This window comes from Impatiens glandulifera, chromosome 1 (genome assembly GCF_907164915.1).
Source record: "Impatiens glandulifera chromosome 1, dImpGla2.1, whole genome shotgun sequence".
In the NCBI taxonomy this organism is placed as follows: domain Eukaryota; kingdom Viridiplantae; phylum Streptophyta; class Magnoliopsida; order Ericales; family Balsaminaceae; genus Impatiens; species Impatiens glandulifera.
Window position 1 is genome coordinate 136,187,493 of NC_061862.1, and position 7,132 is coordinate 136,194,624.

A 7,132-nucleotide genomic window follows, 5' to 3' on the forward strand; every position below is an offset into this window, starting at 1 on the left:
TTGGATCTCGAATGAAAAGCTGAATTCTTTGAGAGATGAATGGCACTTTGACTGTCGCAAAACAAAGTAAACTTCTCTTGCTTTTGACCCAACTCTTGTAGGAACTTCTTCATCCATAACACCTCTTTACATGCCTCAGTAGCTGCAATATACTCAGCTTCTGTAGTAGACAAAGCAACACACTTTTGTAACCTTGACTGCCACGAAACAGCACCGCCTGCAAAGGTAACCAAAAAACTTGATATAGATTTTCTTGAATCAACATCACCCGCCATATCAGAATCTGTAAAGCCTTCCAAAATAGGAGTATCACTTCCGAAGCATAAACGTGCTTTCGAAGAGCCTTGAAGATATCTGAGAATCCACTTAACAGCCAACCAATGTTCTTCTCCAGGGTTGGAGAGATACCGACTAACAACACCAACTGCGTGTGCTATGTCCGGTCTTGTACATACCATGGCATACATAAGACTACCAACTGCAGAGGCATAAGGTACATTCTTCATTTCATCTTTATCTTTCTCACTTGTAGGACATTGTTTAGAACTTAACTTGAAATGACCTGCAAGTGGAACTGAAACCGGTTTTGCATTTTTCATTGCAAACCTCTCAAGTACCTTCTCAATGTACTTCTCCTGTGATAGCCAAAGTGTTCTGTTCTTTCTGTCTCTTGTGATTTCCATGCCTAGGATCTGTTTCACTGAACCCAAATCCTTCATCGCAAAAGACTTGTTCAACTCCCTTTTGAGCTTCTCAATTTTTGCAATATCTTGCCCAACAATCAGCATATCATCAACATAGAGCAGAAGAATAACATAATCATCAACACCGTATCTTTTGATGAAAACACAATGATCAGAAGTAGTCTTATTGTACCCATTTGCTTCCATGAAGGAGTCAAATTTCCTGTACCATTGTCTAGGCGCTTGCTTGAGCCCATACAAGCTTTTCCTCAACCTGCAGACAAGATCTTCTTTACCTTTAACTTTGAAACCCTCAGGTTGTTCCATATAGATCTCTTCCTCCAAGTCACCATGGAGAAATGCAGTCTTCACATCCAGTTGTTCAATTTCCAAATCTTGACTAGCAGCCAATGCTAACACAACTCTGATGGATGACCTCTTCACAACCGGTGAGAAGATCTCTTCAAAATCAATTCCCTTTTTCTGTCCAAAGCCCTTCACAACCAGTCTTGCTTTGTATCGAGATTGTGAGATATTCTCTTGGTTCTTCAACTTGAATACCCATTTGTTCTTCAAAGTCTTCTTTCCTTTTGGAAGTTTCACCAAGTCATAAGTTTTATTCTCTTGCAAAGAATTTATCTCTTCTTGCATTGCCACCGACCACTTGTTCTTGTTTTCATGAGACAATGCTTCTTGATAGGTTTCTGGTTCTCCCCCGTCAGTCAACATCACATACTCACTGGGAGGATACCTACTAGAAGGTTGTCGCTGCCTACTAGATCTTCTAATATGCTGATCATCAGGTGACTCTAGAGAACTATCATCATCTTGTTCAGCTTCCTCTGTTGGCTCAGCATCAACTAAAGGAGTCTCATCAACCTCAACTTGGGCATTCTCCACATCATTAGGCTGTGATTGTGGTGTACGAATCCTACCATTATCAGGCAATTCATTCTCTGTAGACTTCGGCTTTTCCTTTTTCTCAAAGTCTTCAATGGTCTGATCTTCAAAGAATACCACATCTCTGCTTCTAATGAGTTTCTTGTTAACCGGATCCCAACATCGGTACCCAAATTCTCCGTGACCATACCCAATAAAGATACACTGTCTCGTCTTGCTATCAAGCTTAGCTCTCTCATCTCGAGGAACATGAACAAACACTTTACAACCAAAAACTCTCAAGTGATCATAAGAGACGTCTTTACCTCTCCAAACTCTTTCTGGAACGTCGCCATCTAAAGGACTTGAGGGTGAAAGGTTTATCAGATCAACCGCTGTCTTCATTGCCTCTCCCCAAAAGGATTTTGGCAATTTAGCATGAGACAACATACACAAAATTCTCTCATTGATAGACCTGTTCATCCTCTCTGCAACTCCATTCTGTTGAGGTGTTTTTGGCACAGTCTTCAAAAGCTTGATCCCATGACTTTTACAGTATTCCACAAATGGTCCTCTGTATTCGCCACCATTGTCCGAACGAACACATTTTAACTTCTTCCCAGTTTCTCTCTCCACTTCAGCATGAAACAACTTGAAGTAATCCAATGCTTGATCCTTAGTCTTCAAGCAATAGGCCCACACCTTCTTTGAGCAATCATCGATAAAAGTGATGTAATAATGAGCACCACCTAAAGTCAAGGAATCCATAGAACATATGTCTGTGTGAACCATATCTAGGATATTGGGCTTCCTAGATGGAGAGAAACTTTTGAAGGAAACTTTATGTTGCTTACCAACTAAGCAATCTGTGCATGTCTTCAAATCTGTGAACTTTAAGCCCTGAAGATCGATTGTCTTGGAGAGAACTTGCATGCCATTCTGACTTAAGTGACCAAGTCTCTTATGCCAAAGATGTGCTGAACAATCATTAACTGCATTTGCTTCTCCCCCGTAAGACTTAGTCTCTGTCACATAAAGAGAACCGACCTTCTTTCCTTTAGCTATCACCAAAGATCCCTTAGTGAGTTTCCATTTTCCTTCACCAAAGTAACTATGATAGCCCTCATCATCAAGAATACCAGTAGAGATCAAATTCATCCGAATATCAGGAACATGTCGAACATTCTTCAAAAGTAGCTTGCACGAAGTGTTAGTATCCAAACAGACATCTCCTTTTCCAACAATCTTACACGTAACATGGTTTCCCAACGTCACTGAACCAAACTGTCCACTAGTGTAAGAAGCAAATATATCACAACGATTGGTGACATGATAAGAAGCACCTGAGTCTACCACCCATTGTGTATCTTGAGAAACAAGGTTGATACTATCATTGTCGTAAACAATATCGATGTCGTTACCACCCACATCTGCAACCTTACTACTTCCATCTTGCTTATTCTCCTTTTGTTCCCGCTTCAAAGATCTGCACTGATACTTCTTGTGTCCTGGCTTGCCACAATGATAACATGTAATCTCTTTTCTCGAGCTGGATGTTCCCCGCGACCTGTCTGAACTGCCACTGCGATTCTTTGGAGTTTTACTTTTACTTTTACCCCTTTTCTCAGTCACGAACACCTGACTTGGAGTCGAGAAGCCCTGTTCTTTTCTTCTAGCCTCTTCATTCAGCACGCTCTCTTTCATCATTTTCAAAGTGAGCTTACCTTGTGGAACAGAATTGGTAATTGAAACCACAAGTGTTTCCCAACTATCAGGCAGAGAATTAATCAAACACATAGCATTAAGCTCATCATCAAATTTAATTCCTATCGCAGCCAACTCATTTAGAATCCCCTGAAAAGCATTTAGATGCTCAGACATAGAAGACCCATCTTGATATTTCAACGAGCAAAGCTTCCTAAATAGAAATGCTCTGTTTTGAGTGTTGTTCTTCTCATACAGCTCACTTAAAATAGTCCACACCTTATAAGCATTAACTTCAGTAGCCACATGCTGATACACACTGTTGTCAACCCATTGCCTGATTTTACCAACTGCCTTTCTGTTCAGCTTCTTCCAATCTCCATCTGTCATAGCCTCTGGTTTGCCTTTATCACCCAAAATAGTATCTTCATAATCATAATTACACAATAAGTCCTCCATCCGTGACTTCCAGATTGTGTAATTGGTAGCTGTGAGTTTGATCATCGTTCCATTACTGCTCAACGATTCTTCCATTTGAATTATACAAGAATCACCACCAAACGAACTCAGCTCTGATACCACTTGTTGGAGAAATCGAATAATAGCACCTGTTTAGCAATTCAGAAATAAACAAGCTACAACAAGGCCTAACAATTCTTTTTCCCTTTTGTATAATCAAATAGGCAGACAAAACAATTGAGCATCAAACAATCAAAAACAGAGAGCAGGACACCAAGATTTTACGTGGAAAACCCAAATTAGGTAAAAACCACGGGACACTTCGGCCACTTAAATCATCCACTATATCAAATGGGTATACAATGTAGTTCAATACAAGCCTAGAGGTAATCTAACAAAAGTTATCAATTGACCTCATCCTAACTTGTCATTCACATACATTATCATCATCATTAAAGATGGCTAACCAAATGGAGAAGAGATAAAGGAAATCAGAAGAAGAACCTGCTGCTTCAATGGAGGAATTGCTGCTTCAATGGAGGAAGAACTGCGGGAAGAGAGAGAGAGAAAAAAACCAATCTAAAACTGCTGTGTTTTTTTTCCCTTAATTAAATATGCCCTAATGGGCTTTATTAATTTGTTAGGCCCAGCTGTCAAATGAGCTGACCCAACACTTTATAATTTTAACAAAATGATAATTTTAAGTAAGAGAAGTGAGAAAATTTTAGGAAAAAATTCATATGCTCCAATTCAAACTTCAAATGAATCCTCCTTAAAGCACATAAATATTTGATCCTACTGATCGCTTGTGACTCATGTAAACAACATAGATAACCCAAAAAATCTCTAAGGACCTCCAGGGCTATCCGTAGATTTATCTAGAACTTCCTGAATGTTCTAATTAGCATGTTAATTAAAAAAATTGAAAAAACATAAATATATTTCTGAAATTACTACCTGAATAGCAACTATAAGAGACAACAAACATCTCTTAGCATACTTTTCAATAATGGCATGAACTTTTTCAATAATCTCTTCTTTTTCAATGGAAAGATTCAAAATCTGAAAATTGAGAAAGGAAAACAACAAGTTCCATTCTTGCACAGTTTGTATAGTATGATTTAGGAAAGAGAGAAATACAAAGAATACTTGTTCAGGAGCACCTTTTCTAGCACGATACCATTTTCCATCCTAATCTATGTATGTAATTGTTGTCCGCTTATCAATCGGATTAAAAGGAAGGAAATGCACTTCTTGGATGTTTGCACGAAACTATAACCAAAATTCTATTAATGATGAGAAAAGAGACACAAAAAGTATGGCTTCATCCTTTCTAACCTCCTTTGGAATAGCAAGCATGTTCACAATGGCTTTATCTATGGCATCTTGATTCTCCATTCTTTGTCCATGTCTTTATGAAATACTTGCAATAATAAGTATACATTTAAGTTAGATCTGTATTTATTTATTTTTCCCTGAAGGGAAAATTAATTCCACATCTCAATAAGGAACTGTAAGACGATTGAAGGTAAGAGTTCATGTCTTATTACTGTAGAGGACATCCATTCCAGCCATTTCTTCAATTGCAATCATTCTCTTTGTAATAGTAGCCTTAAGAGAAATAACAAAAAAAAATGAATTACAACAAAAGGAAATGTTTAGGAAGAGGAATTAGTAAAAAAAATTTAGAAGAATCATGTACCTGTTGAGAAAGTCGATAGAAACCAATTGTAAGTGTGACAGATAAAACAATTGGCATGGCTATTGGTATGCCTTCAATCAAGAGAACGAGAAGGTTGTTTATTCCACTTCTGTATGATCCACGTTGTATCGGGAACATGACAATTATTTCTAGAATAATACCGATAACAGTAGAGAAAATACAGAAGTTACCAATCGAAGTAAGAACCTGCAATAAGTAAGAAAACATGTGCTCTTTGTGTTAGTTACATAAATTCACTTTCTTCTAAAATTTTAGAATTGAGGCTGAATTTCCATCACCTACTAGAAATGACCAACGAATTCAGTTGAATCGATTAGATGTGCAGCTTTTCTAAAGAAGGAATAAACTCCAGTTGCTATCTCGAAGAACCTGTTGATTAATATTAATTGTTTTGATCAACATAATCCACTATTTGGTAATGAACAGAAGTTTATTAATCTACCTTGGTTTTTGGAGCTAGATGTGCCATAAGAGCTGCAACTACATTATTCTCTTCTATAAACTAATTGTCGAATTGATTATCACCGGACAAACAAATAATCCCTACAAAATCTTGCCAATCAGGACCTTGCCCCTATGATACAGATAAATTTAGAATTTACAAAAAAAATAATTAAAAAATTAGAACTATATCAAGAATAAATTAAGTTAACTAACTCCTCCATTTTCCAGGACAAATGCCATCAATGCAGCTGCTTCCATAACCTAATGGATTTCACATGAAACTTAGAAACTTCAAGAATTTGTTCTCCTGCATACTAGAGCCGGTCCCGAGTTTTGGGCTGCCCCAGCGCCCGTTAGAAAAAAGCTCGATATTTTTTTTGCCCTACGTATAGTTAAAAAATTTAATTAAAAAATGATTTAGGGTGAGGTTTGAACCCATAACCAAAACAAAAGTTTTAAATTTTTTTTATCTAGAACCATTAGACTACAATATCTTATGTTCAAAATTACATTATATTTAATTAAAACCTTACAATTTTTAATAAATGGGTTGACCTGAGGAGTGGACTGCCTTAGCCCGATGACTTGCTAAGCTTACCCAGAGCCGGCCCTGCTGTATACATAAATGATAATAATGCATCTTGCTTGTTAGCTTCAAACGAGAATCCAAAGAAAGTATAAAACTAGAGCCACCAAGCTTACAGGATTTTCTTCGAGTTTGTTAGGGACAAAGATGTTCAATCGGGCTTCCGCTTCTTTAGATGAAAGTCCTGCTGGTGATGTCCTTAGCTGTTCAAATACTTCATCCAATGGTAACCGCTCCTGTTGAACCAAATAAACTGACATTGTTAATTATCACATTTATATTATCATATTTATTTGTCCTGGACAAGTCAATCATTTTACCAGGTTAATCCCATTATGGTTAAAACTCTCGGGATCCAACAATGACTTCTCCAGCTCCCCAACCATCTTTTCAGTACCGCAACCTATGAAGTTATATTGTCAAGCTCTTCTCATCACAAAATCTATTGATAAACTCCTAATTATGTTATTTCATAAAATGAGATATCAATTAGGGAATTAATTTTAGAACACCACAAAATCTTGTATGAGTGCTTAATACTATAAACATAAACAGGGAACAAGATCTATTCATCATGATGAACAAATTACGTTCATAATGTTCATTACTCGAAATGTTAACTACATTAAATAATGTCAGTTCCAAACTAAACGT

At 37.2% G+C, this 7,132-nt stretch overlaps 1 pseudogene; it reads right to left on the reverse strand.

Moving 5' to 3' along the window:
- Positions 1–4,571: 4,571 nt before the first annotated feature.
- Positions 4,572–6,864, reverse strand: LOC124944450 (annotated as a pseudogene).
- Positions 6,865–7,132: the final 268 nt, after the last annotated feature.